Source organism: Acipenser ruthenus, chromosome 5 (assembly GCF_902713425.1).
Source record: "Acipenser ruthenus chromosome 5, fAciRut3.2 maternal haplotype, whole genome shotgun sequence".
NCBI lineage: Eukaryota > Metazoa > Chordata > Actinopteri > Acipenseriformes > Acipenseridae > Acipenser > Acipenser ruthenus.
In genome coordinates, this window is record NC_081193.1 from 26,033,777 (window position 1) to 26,047,169 (window position 13,393).

Below are 13,393 nucleotides of genomic sequence, written 5' to 3' on the forward strand. Positions count from 1 at the left end.
CGAGTTCATCGCAGCATTCATATCAGCGACAATAATTAAACTAAACTCAGACAGTTCGAATAACAATTTGGTCAATGAATTAAAAAACGGCGCAATACAATCAACGCTCCCTTTGTTTTGTTATCTGCAGGGGAGGAAGCAGCCACATAAAAATATTTTTTAGCAAATCTTGGAGCATCTTGCTGTTTGAGGTGGGATTCCTGTATCATGGCTACATCTATTTTCTTTCTACGCAAGAGATCAAGGCAGCTAACCCGCTTGTTGGGAGAATTAAGCCCTCGCACATTCAAGGACAACAACTTTATGTCAGTCATGGGTATCAAAAATAAAATCAAAGGTCGGACAGAAATATGCAAAATAACATGTTTAATCCAAATACGAAAATATCAAACATGAATTCAAAGTTCAGAGGCAGACAAGCAAGATAAGGGAAAAAACAATAGAACAGCATTGAAACAATCAAGGTTCTCTCCATCCCTCCCCCACCCCCCACCCCCACAAAAAAACAAAACATGAGGCCGAAAGAGAACAAAACTGGCACCTCCCCCCCCACAGTGATGTCAATCATTAACCCTCCGTAACCCTCCATAACCCCCTAGTAAAAAAGTGACACCAAACTACAGTCCCCTGCTGCATACATAGCACTCATTTACGCTACAACAGAGACAGGATTCTCCTATCTGTCAGCAGTTAAATAAAACAGAGACAATACATTCTCCTACTTGTTAGCAATAGAGTCCTCTTCCATAGCAGATGAATCAAACTGAAGAGGTCTCCTAGAGGGCAGCGGCATCAGGCTGGTCAGACGAGACAAAAAGGTTTCTACCTCTTCAGAAGATACAAACGAAAGGTTTTCACTTCTGTATGAAACCTTTAGCACTGCATGGTAAATTAGGACACTGTCCACTACTTTCTGGCGAAGCCTAGCCCTGACCTCTGTAAAAGCCTTACGCCTGGTGGCTGTTGCTTGAATCGGAGCTATTGAAGCTAAGGAGAGACTGGGAATCCAAAGAGGGAGCATTCTTTGCAAGTAGCTAGTGGGATCGTCCCCCTCCAAACCTTCTGATAAGTTGACCAGCCGAACGTTGCAATGGCGTGATTGATCCTCGAGATCATTCAGCTTATCCTGAAATTTATCCACTTGGTCAAGGCAGTGATTAATGTCCTTTTTAACCTGATGCATTTCTGCCTTTACTGCATCAACTTTCGAGGTAAGTTTCTACAATGCTTTAATGTGAATATTAAGGTCTACTCTGAGAGAGCGGAGCATTGTTACATTGTCCCGCATCACCTTGTTGATTGGGCCCAAAGCCTCGGATAACATTCCTGCTACCAAGCCACAAGTTGGGCCGCCACAGCTCGCTCAATCACTGGGGCCAACTCCTCCTACACCCATCCGGTGTAGATAGAGGGGAAGATGTGTCTTTCTTCCTGGATGACATTCCACAGCAGGGGATTCAGTAAAAATAATGAAAATTATGCAGATAAGTAATTAATTTAAGATATTGGGGGTAATGGTGTGGAGCCTAATGGAAAGCAACCATGTCATGGTGCACGTCACGTGATCCTTTCATTACACCGCACTTCTGAGATCATTTCAATATTTGGATATGAAAGCGCTTATACAGTACAATGCCGGTGGTTTACTGTCATTCCATCACTGTAGCAATAATGCACGTGACTGCACCCACCGCTAAGTTCAGAGTTCCTACATACACCATCATGGGGTCCTTAAGGTAAGACTGCGCAAGGCGACGAACATCAGGTAGCCAAGTTGCACTAATAAAACAGAAACAAACAGATTAGTTATTTAGTTTTGCAGGATGCATAAGCAGAGTAATTCAACTTCCTGTGTAATGCATCTTCACCTGGTCATTATGGTCTGTGTCAGGCCGTGTATCCAGGATTATCTTCATTATCCCATGTCCAACATCTTGTCTGCCTCATCCAATACCTAAGGCAGCCAAATGAGATCATACAATTGCTAGTATAAACAGCAAATTATCTTTAACCCAAAAGGTACAAAAAGTAGCCTTAATGGCGTTCAATACCACATCTAAATCAGGTTGCATTCCACATGCAAATACATCTCATGACACTGTTACCATTGTTTTAATGGCAAATGTCCAAGTAAACTTAATTTGAAACAGAACCAGATGTTCAAGTTTAAGAATACAAACAATGAATAATAGTAATAATAGGAAATAGACAAGAGAACATACATACATTCATGCTACAATTGTATACTGCACCAGGTGTTCAAGAGTCTTCTTTTCAATACAGCAACCACACCGGTAATTCCTTTGTAACTGTACTAGCTGCACTTCGCCTCTATCTGGAGAGCCAGCTCCCTTGTTGGAGTAAGGACCCGCATCCCAGGACCTTCTCTTTTTTCCCTTGGACTTAAAAGAAATTCCTGAAGTACAATCAGCCAGGCCTGTGACTGAGAGAGAAACAAACATCTATGACATGCTTCATTTTAAACCAAAATCATGTACAGGACAAAAATAGTCTACTTGCAGCCATCTAAAATTTCAATTTGATCCTCCTCGTCGTGAGACCAGGTTTGTTAAGCGGAAACTAAATTGGATTGTGAAACAAGTTATTTTCTTTACACGAAACATACAAAATATCAGACCAATATTTGGGACCCCAAAATATTGAACGTTCAGTATTCTGAATGTCCGTACCCAAGGGCTGTCTGGCTGACGGTAGCGTGGACAATTTCAATTGAAAAATATTTGGACAAAAGGACCGAGGAGGCTAGATAGCTCATACAGAATTACAATTCATACCACCATGGTGAAAATACCCTCATTTCATTCACAGCAAATGTAAAATGGGATATAGAAAATGCTGTATTTATTCAAATTTAAGTCGCAAAAGTTCAAATTTGGGTGGGGAGCGACATGGAATCAGTTGTTTTCAATTAGGGGACCAATTTACAGTTGTGCATGTCAATTATTCAGGTGCTCTTGAACGAGAGTTACTGTACACAGTAATGCCCACTACAGTAATTTCTCTTGATACAGTATAGTAAAATGGCTATCTGGCAAACTTCATGCACATTTTATGATGCCGCTTTTAAAAGAAAAGTCATATTGTTTGTTGAAGAAAAGGGAACTTGCGCAGCCGAACGTGAATGTGGGGCATCTGAGATGAGTCTGAAGATGGAGATGCAATCGAAAGGCTATTCTTGCTTGTGAACGTGACAAAAGAGGACAATAAAACAAACTGAAATAACATTGAAGGTAATTTACCCCTTTTCAGCTACAGTAAACTGCTGTTCAATACTGCGAGTACAGTACTGTACTCATTTTCTTTTGACATTTGTAATATTGTTGGTGACTAGGTCCTGTATGATTCTTTGCGGATCAGAATCTCACATTTAAAATACATTCCCCACTAAAAGCAACCACCAGCAGAACCCTGGGAAAATATAACTGCTGCGGGCAACAGCCAAAACAATAAATACAATTCCCAGAAAAATACCCCTTTGGTCTGCATACCATTTGGCTAATTTGTTTTTTGGCTCAGATTCAAAGTACTGCATAAAGTCAGTTTACACGCTGAATGACAAACATGCAACCTTTTTCTTAAACATGAATATACAAATCTCCACACTGATGCAATGTGTTTTAGTCAGATTTGGGTTTGGAATGGGACACCTTCCTTTAGGTCATCAACAATAATATTGTTTTCAGTCAGGATAACTAAATAACCACCTTTATTATAATACAAAATGTAACAGAATTCCAAAACATTGAACCCAAACACTGGGTGAAGACAAATAAAAATAAAATAAAAATAGTTGGAGCACAGCCTTGCACCTGGTAAAAAACTAACAATAAAATAATATATCTATGCTATGCGGTTAATTGGAACTTGCTGGTAATAGGCTTGTAGATTAACCAATGAATGTACCAGACACATGCCTGAAAACCTTGCAAGCTTTATATTCTTTTCTGTTAAAGGTTAAGACGGCACACTGAAGCCCTCGACAGAAATTAAGTACCTTAATAAATACAAACAGGACTGTGAAAGTGGTGAAGATACCGATGCATGGTCGTATGTATGTGTGGTTATGGGCCTCCTTTCACATTTGGTAAACTTGGTCAGTGCTGAGGATTTCCTTGAAATGTAGTTTTGAAAGTTTAAACATACCTTTAGTAATCTGCCTCACAAACATACTGTTCAAGGACCTTACATTTGTAATATCCCAAACGCTGCATTTTATGGTATTTGACCAAAAGACCTACAAATTCTCTTAACAACTGTTTGGATTACATGAAAGTTTCTGAGCGTGCAGAAAGGAACTTAATAAAAGGAAACCACAAAACCCATGCAATACACCATGTGTGCTTGTGCAGTGTGACCAAATTCGCAAATCTCTGCAAATCTTTCAGCTGAGATCTCACCCTGCTTGGTAGGGTGACTTTCTATGCATGCAGGGAAACACTAGGTACCTTACCCAAAGTGTTTCTTACTCGTGTTATAGTATTACTGCTGTGTTACCTTTCACACCCAATAATGCTAAAGAAAACAACAAAACAGCAATAAACACCCACAGCTTAATGACCAAAGTATGAAGTGTGAACCAAGTTTAAATAAACACAGTACTGCAAACGAAGATGGCAGCCATACATGTTGCTTAAATGGTTACAAAGTAATGTAATGTATTCTGCTAGTACTGTCTAACCAGGTTTCACTGTGTATGCTGTGTGACTCATGCCCATTTCCAGATCACTGGAAATCCCCTGTACTCGCAAATGCCTTTCACCGCAACTAAACTCCAGTCAAGCCCTGGTGTTTGTTTGAAAAAAGCACCAATAACCTTTGTCATTCCTGCCATTACTTATATATGTTAACTACAGACCAGGTACAACCATTTTATCAAAGCAGGTTTTCAGCAGAAGAAATTGTACTGCCCACCCCCCTCCACATGCATACATGTATAAAATCAAATGTCCTAAATAAAATTACACCTACATTTTATTAACCTGGACTGAATTTTATGATTCATCCTCACAGGCTCTGCTATTGAGCAATGCTAACTTACCTTAAGTGTTATAAACAGTGAAGTGTAAAATTACAAACGGAAATCCATAAATTAATATAAAGAATAAATTATGTTATTTCAAAGGGGAATTGTAATGTATGCTCAGTAAATATTTGTTTTTAAAAAAACGAACATGATCCAACCACCTGTCTGTCTGCTATTTCTTCCTGGATGCACTCGCATCACCTCAAACTCAACCTCTCTAAATCTGACCTCCTTTTCTTTCCCTCCTCCTCCCCCTCCTCTGATCTCTCTATCTCTGTTCCTCTGGAATCTACCACACTCTCTCCCTCTTCCTCAGCTAAGAACCTCGGAGTCACCCCGGACCCCTGCCTCTCTCATTCCCAGCACATCTCCACTCTGGCACGCACTTGCCGATTCTTCCTGAGCAACATCCGAAGAATCTGACCCTTCCTCACCAACTACGCCACCCAGCTCCTGGTCCAGGCCTTGTTACTCTCCCGCCTAGACTACTGCAACTCCCTCCTGGCTGGCCTCCCTGCGTCCGCCACCTGTCCGCTCCAGCTCATCCAGAACTCCGCTGCCCGCCTGGTGTTCTCTCTGCCTCGCTTCTCCCACGCAACTCCACTACTCTGCTCACTCCACTGGCTACCGATCACTGCTTGCATCCAGTTCAAGACTCTTGTACTAGCCTACAGATGCCTTGACCAGACTGCACCCAGCTACCTCCAGACCCTCATCTCTCCCTACACCCCCACTCGACCTCTCCGCTCCGCCTGCACTAGAAGACTGGCTCTACCTCCTCTACGCTCCCCTGCCTCCAGAGCCCACTCCTTCTCCACCCTCACTCCGCAGTGGTGGAATGACCTTCCTACAGATGTCAGGACCGCCCAGTCCCTGACCACATTCTGGCGCCTCCTTCAGACTCCTTCAGACAGCACCTATAGAACTCCTCTGTTTTTCCCCTGGGACACTATCACCCTTCCTTAAATGTGCTTTATTTGCTCTTATCTGCCCCCTATTTTACTGCATTTAATCCTGTACTTCAGAGTATTGTAATCTGCCAAGTGTTTAATCTGTAGTATTTTGTATTTAATCATATCTTGATGTAACTATCACTGTCACTGTTATCTGCTGTATTATTGAATTGTATTTTGTCACACTTGTACTTACTTGAACCAAAGTCATTGTATTTATCTTGCTCTTATTGTATTACTTGTACTGTAACACTTGAAATGTATTTGCTTACGATTGTAAGTCGCCCTGGATAAGGGCGTCTGCTAAGAAATAAATAATAGTAATAATAACAATTATACAGCTACACTGTACTGCCACCTGCTGGCCAATACCCATAAAGCACAATTCATAAAAAAATTCATCTAAATCAGGGGTCTCCAATCCTGGTACCTGAGGGCTTGTGTCCCTCCTGGTTTTTGTTCCAACTGTACCCTAAATTACTTAATTGGACCAATTAAGTGCTTATTAGAAGCTTTATTGGTCCAATTAAGTAATTTAGGGTACAGTCAAAACAAAAACCAGGAAGGACACTGGCCCTCCAGGAACAGGATTGGAGACCCCTGACCTAAGTGCTTCAGCAAAGAGACTATTTCCACACCAGTCTGGTAAATCAACTCCTGAAGGAAAATTACTTGAAACTAACCCCAAATCTCTCACATGCATGTCCTCATATTCGATTCAAATATATTATATAGTGGCTGTGTGGTCCAGTGGTTAAAGAAAAGGGGCTTGTAACGAGAAGGTCCCCGGTTCAAATCCCACCTCAGCCACTGACTCATTGTGTGACCCTGAGCAAGTCACTTAACCTCCTTGTGCTCCGTCTTTCGGGTGAGACATAGTTGTAAGTGACTCTGCAGCTGATGCGTAGTTCACACATCCTAGTCTCTGTAAGTTGCCTTGGATAAAGGCATCTGCTAAATAAACAAATAATAATATATAAGCTAACTAAATCTGATTACCAAATCTCATAACAGTTTTTACTGACTCAGTAACTGGATTTTGAAAACATACTGACTGGTATGTTCTCAACCAATATATTTATTATATTTTTGAAAACTACATTCAGGGAGCTCAATAAAACAATTATAATAATTCAATATTCAAACTCAGAATTCCAGGCACATTCTCAGAAAGATAAATTTCAGTAAAATGGTCAACTCAGCTATGTCAGTGTTCTACCTTGTTCATTTCTATTGTAGCTCGGGCCCTTTTCTGAATTACTTTCAATGAGTTTATCAATCAATTATTTAGCTTTGATTAAGGCTTGACTGCTTCCAAAGACTTTCACTTCACCTTCATAGTCCCCTCGGTTTATCTTTGCAAAAGCAAACATAACACAAAATGGAATGGTGGTGTGTGTGTGTGTGTGTGTGTGCATTCACGACTACATTCTACTTAGTGAAATATATATATATATATTCATTTAATTGGTCATATCACAATCTATGGAAAATCACTTCCCATGTTAATTTGATTGTATCCTGGAGGGTGTACATTTATATGATCAATACACTTGCTAATACGCCATGAAATTGTGACCCACTTTATTGGTTTATCATCACCCTGTACACAGCAGATGTGATTGCTATTCTGCCATTCGTCTACATCCCGTGATCAGTATTGAACTGAAGTCCTGACTGTTTTGTGGTCAAATACCCGATCCTACTGTTATGAAGTTCACCACAAATTGCTATATAAACCCTTGGTTTTATTTTACTGAAGTCCTGAATATCCCCAACCTAGTATGCTTTCAGGTTCTGTGGTCGTAACAGGGGCGACCAGTTAACATTGCTCGCTTGCTCGCCGAACCCCCAGTCTCTTATTAATGAATCGCGCTTCCCTTCTTTTGGGTGATGTGTGAAGCCGGGCTGTGCTCGCTCAGAAATGTGAGCACCCAAATCCGCCGTGCACATGCGCAGTAGCAGCCAGCCGTTAGCCAGGACTGGCTATGATTGGCTTAAAAATGTCTGGATGGAGCACAGCCGATTAGTGAACACGGTAATCAGGCAACCAGCGCGCATGTGCCAAGACAAGACTCTCTAAATCTGACCTCCTTTTCTTTCCCTCCTCCTCCCCCTCCTCTGATCTCTCTATCTCTGTTCCTCTGGAATCTACCACACTCTCTCCCTCTTCCTCAGCTAAGAACCTCGGAGTCACCCCGGACCCCTGCCTCTCTCATTCCCAGCACATCTCCACTCTGGCACGCACTTGCCGATTCTTCCTGAGCAACATCCGAAGAATCTGACCCTTCCTCACCAACTACGCCACCCAGCTCCTGGTCCAGGCCTTGTTACTCTCCCGCCTAGACTACTGCAACTCCCTCCTGGCTGGCCTCCCTGCGTCCGCCACCTGTCCGCTCCAGCTCATCCAGAACTCCGCTGCCCGCCTGGTGTTCTCTCTGCCTCGCTTCTCCCACGCAACTCCACTACTCTGCTCACTCCACTGGCTACCGATCACTGCTCGCATCCAGTTCAAGACTCTTGTACTAGCCTACAGATGCCTTGACCAGACTGCACCCAGCTACCTCCAGACCCTCATCTCTCCCTACACCCCCACTCGACCTCTCCGCTCCGCCTGCACTAGAAGACTGGCTCTACCTCCTCTACGCTCCCCTGCCTCCAGAGCCCACTCCTTCTCCACCCTCACTCCGCAGTGGTGGAATGACCTTCCTACAGATGTCAGGACCGCCCAGTCCCTGACCACATTCTGGCGCCTCCTTCAGACTCCTTCAGACAGCACCTATAGAACTCCTCTGTTTTTCCCCTGGGACACTATCACCCTTCCTTAAATGTGCTTTATTTGCTCTTATCTGCCCCCTATTTTACTGCATTTAATCCTGTACTTCAGAGTATTGTAATCTGCCAAGTGTTTAATCTGTAGTATTTTGTATTTAATCATATCTTGATGTAACTATCACTGTCACTGTTATCTGCTGTATTATTGAATTGTATTTTGTCACACTTGTACTTACTTGAACCAAAGTCATTGTATTTATCTTGCTCTTATTGTATTACTTGTACTGTAACACTTGAAATGTATTTGCTTACGATTGTAAGTCGCCCTGGATAAGGGCGTCTGCTAAGAAATAAATAATAGTAATAATAACAATTATACAGCTACACTGTACTGCCACCTGCTGGCCAATACCCATAAAGCACAATTCATAAAAAAATTCATCTAAATCAGGGGTCTCCAATCCTGGTACCTGAGGGCTTGTGTCCCTCCTGGTTTTTGTTCCAACTGTACCCTAAATTACTTAATTGGACCAATTAAGTGCTTATTAGAAGCTTTATTGGTCCAATTAAGTAATTTAGGGTACAGTCAAAACAAAAACCAGGAAGGACACTGGCCCTCCAGGAACAGGATTGGAGACCCCTGACCTAAGTGCTTCAGCAAAGAGACTATTTCCACACCAGTCTGGTAAATCAACTCCTGAAGGAAAATTACTTGAAACTAACCCCAAATCTCTCACATGCATGTCCTCATATTCGATTCAAATATATTATATAGTGGCTGTGTGGTCCAGTGGTTAAAGAAAAGGGGCTTGTAACGAGAAGGTCCCCGGTTCAAATCCCACCTCAGCCACTGACTCATTGTGTGACCCTGAGCAAGTCACTTAACCTCCTTGTGCTCCGTCTTTCGGGTGAGACATAGTTGTAAGTGACTCTGCAGCTGATGCGTAGTTCACACATCCTAGTCTCTGTAAGTTGCCTTGGATAAAGGCATCTGCTAAATAAACAAATAATAATATATAAGCTAACTAAATCTGATTACCAAATCTCATAACAGTTTTTACTGACTCAGTAACTGGATTTTGAAAACATACTGACTGGTATGTTCTCAACCAATATATTTATTATATTTTTGAAAACTACATTCAGGGAGCTCAATAAAACAATTATAATAATTCAATATTCAAACTCAGAATTCCAGGCACATTCTCAGAAAGATAAATTTCAGTAAAATGGTCAACTCAGCTATGTCAGTGTTCTACCTTGTTCATTTCTATTGTAGCTCGGGCCCTTTTCTGAATTACTTTCAATGAGTTTATCAATCAATTATTTAGCTTTGATTAAGGCTTGACTGCTTCCAAAGACTTTCACTTCACCTTCATAGTCCCCTCGGTTTATCTTTGCAAAAGCAAACATAACACAAAATGGAATGGTGGTGTGTGTGTGTGTGTGTGTGTGCATTCACGACTACATTCTACTTAGTGAAATATATATATATATATATATATATTCATTTAATTGGTCATATCGCAATCTATGGAAAATCACTTCCCATGTTAATTTGATTGTATCCTGGAGGGTGTACATTTATATGATCAATACACTTGCTAATACGCCATGAAATTGTGACCCACTTTATTGGTTTATCATCACCCTGTACACAGCAGATGTGATTGCTATTCTGCCATTCGTCTACATCCCGTGATCAGTATTGAACTGAAGTCCTGACTGTTTTGTGGTCAAATACCCGATCCTACTGTTATGAAGTTCACCACAAATTGCTATATAAACCCTTGGTTTTATTTTACTGAAGTCCTGAATATCCCCAACCTAGGGGCATGTGGCATGTGACAGGCTGGTGAGTGGTGTGATAATATAAACAACAAGCAAACACGCTGTATTCTTTCAAAAACGTCCGTGTTTAATTAATGTTTTGAATATATGCAAAAAGAAAAGAAGTCGCCCCTATTCCAGCATGGTAGGGCAGGGGTCGGCAACCTCAACGTAACAAAACGACTTGTGGGCCGCCACCGACAAAACTGAACTTTTAACTCAATTATCAGGTTGTAATACCTACACAATACGAACGAATTTACAGAAACACACTGGCAAAGCATGGAGTACAATTATACTGGATTTTTTTTTTTTTTTAATGTAAATCTTTCAACAAAGACATTACCGCTATACCGCTGCTGTCTTTTAGTCAACATTATTTAAACCACACATAATTCAACAGTGCTTAACACTAATCTGTACAAAGGCAAAGATAAATAACTATTTAAATGGGTTTCATTTACATTTACTAGCTGCCTATTCTGTCTTTCTCAAAGAAAAAAAAACTCCAACGAAAAATAAGTGCGCAAATTTTTAACATTACATGTGGTTATTAAATCGTACATTTTGATCCCAGCAAGGGAAGAAAAAAAACATTTCTCTTAACAAATTAAAACAATTTATTTAATTTGGCCAATTTGTCGTTCCGCCGGCTCAGCACTTCAGTGAAGTCTTCACATACGGTAACTGCATAAGCATTGAGCACGTACTTCCCTGACGTTGGCTGCGTGCCTTGGAACTGTTGCTTAGCAACCATTGACAGACAACGTGCGGCGTGAGAAAATCAGTCCAGCAACAATAACAAAGAAGCTGGCTGAGCAAGTGCCGAGGAGGCTGATCTAACTCATGTTTTTTAAAATATATAATACATTGATAAAGAACCTCATATGGACAGCCATTTGCCGACCCCTGGTATAGGGGAAGCCAAACACTGCAGGTTGCAACCCCAAACAAAATGACACTCCTTTACCACGATCTTCCGTGCACTGAACTGTGCTCTGTATCCTGAGTGAAAGGGGTGCAGGTGTCCGTGCACACGCACACGCTCCGGTTGGCAATTACATCTCAGCACAAGGGGCTTTACTCGCGTAGCTGCATCCCCTGTGTACTACCCAACTCCTCCCTGCAATCAGCTCGGCACCCTGGTTTCTCCAATTGCTGCCTGCCCCGTAGCTGATCGCAAGGGATTCGTTTTGTGTACGTGCCGCTACGTGCTTCCGCCAAGATGGCCGACCTCTGGTTTATGCCTACTGTCGAGTCGACCAGTCTATGGGGAAGCATACCGCTCACCTTATACAGCGACCTTTCTGGTTAGATTCTTTCTCTCTTTGTCACAGAGCATTTCTGGAAACTGTGCCAAATTTATCAGTATCTTTACAGCAAAATTAAGTGGTCACCATTTTTTTTGTGAAAGTTTATGTTAAAAAATTAGTGACGCTTGTGTGCCCTGAAATTAACTTTCCAAATACTTTGTTACTTGGTTTGCAACATTGGCAGTTTGAATTTACTTTGAGAAAATTGGTCCAAATTGCATTTTGGAGTAAACACCCTTATAAATCTGGCCCATTAGGTTGTATCTTTGTGAATTATGCTGTATAAATCTGTAGAAAAAAATACACTTTCTTAATGAAAAGCATCTTCATCTGAACAATACACTGTTATGTCCATGTATTTCAGGATTGTCATAGTCAAGCAGTTCAGAACCTACTTTTCAAATGCTGATGTGATACCAGTATGCTTTCAGGTTCTGTGGTCGTAACAGGGGCGACCAGTTAACATTGCTCGCTTGCTCGCCGAACCCCCAGTCTCTTATTAATGAATCGCGCTTCCCTTCTTTTGGGTGATGTGTGAAGCCGGGCTGTGCTCGCTCAGAAATGTGAGCACCCAAATCCGCCGTGCACATGCGCAGTAGCAGCCAGCCGTTAGCCAGGACTGGCTATGATTGGCTTAAAAATGTCTGGATGGAGCACAGCCGATTAGTGAACACGGTAATCAGGCAACCAGCGCGCATGTGCCAAGACAACTAAAGGCTATAAATATGAGCAGCACGACTTCGTCTCTTCTCAAGGGGCGTTCACACCGGACGCGGCGCGCATTCCGCTTCCTTGCACGTCGTTCTGCAATCGCCGCAGACCTCTGTTCACTGGTTATGGAAAAGAGAGTGTGAGTTACAGGCATCATTATACATCGATATTATTGAGCATTATCGTATACACATGATTAAAAACTGCAACTACTGTCATCCCATCACATCAAATTTTTTGGGGGAAACTGTAAAAGCGGCAACAATCAGTGGTACTAATCTGACAACACAATACTTGGAACAATGAACAGCAAACAAAAAAAGAGAATTGCGATCGCCCTGCTCTACCGGAGAAAGAAAAATAATGTAAGATCGCTGTGGGTTCATGACATCCTCATGAAAAGCTGTGTTCGGCAGTTTTTCTTTTTTTGTGTGTTAATTTACCGACCATTACTGCCTGTATGGGGTAATCGGTTATTAAATATACCCTACAGTATTATTTTAATTTTATTTATAAAATATTTTGTATTTTTTTTTTTTTTAATCTTGATCATAGCCGAGTGAGGCATTTTTTTTTCTAGTTGTTTATAAATTACAATTTTTTTTACTCTTTGTTTACTCTTTTATTAGGCCTATATAAATGATCTGCTGGTTCCTGAAAAAAAAACCCACCTTTATTGTACAGTGTTTTTTTTTATTTTTTACGCCTTTGGCCTTAAATGTGACTTCCATTTAAGGTCTTATTTTTTCCTCTTCTTGGTCTTTGAA

The 13,393-nt window shown here is 41.4% G+C and overlaps 1 long non-coding RNA gene across 1 annotated transcript; it reads right to left on the reverse strand.

The window, feature by feature from the left end:
- Positions 1–565: 565 nt before the first annotated feature.
- LOC131737106 (uncharacterized) lies at positions 566–11,918 on the reverse strand. The gene is made up of 4 exons (XR_009328678.1): positions 11,573–11,918; positions 2,227–2,443; positions 1,869–1,954; positions 566–1,779 (listed from the first exon to the last, which is right to left on the reverse strand). It is a non-coding gene; the product is annotated as an uncharacterized LOC131737106 (long non-coding RNA).
- Between the last annotated feature and the right edge of the window lie 1,475 nt (positions 11,919–13,393).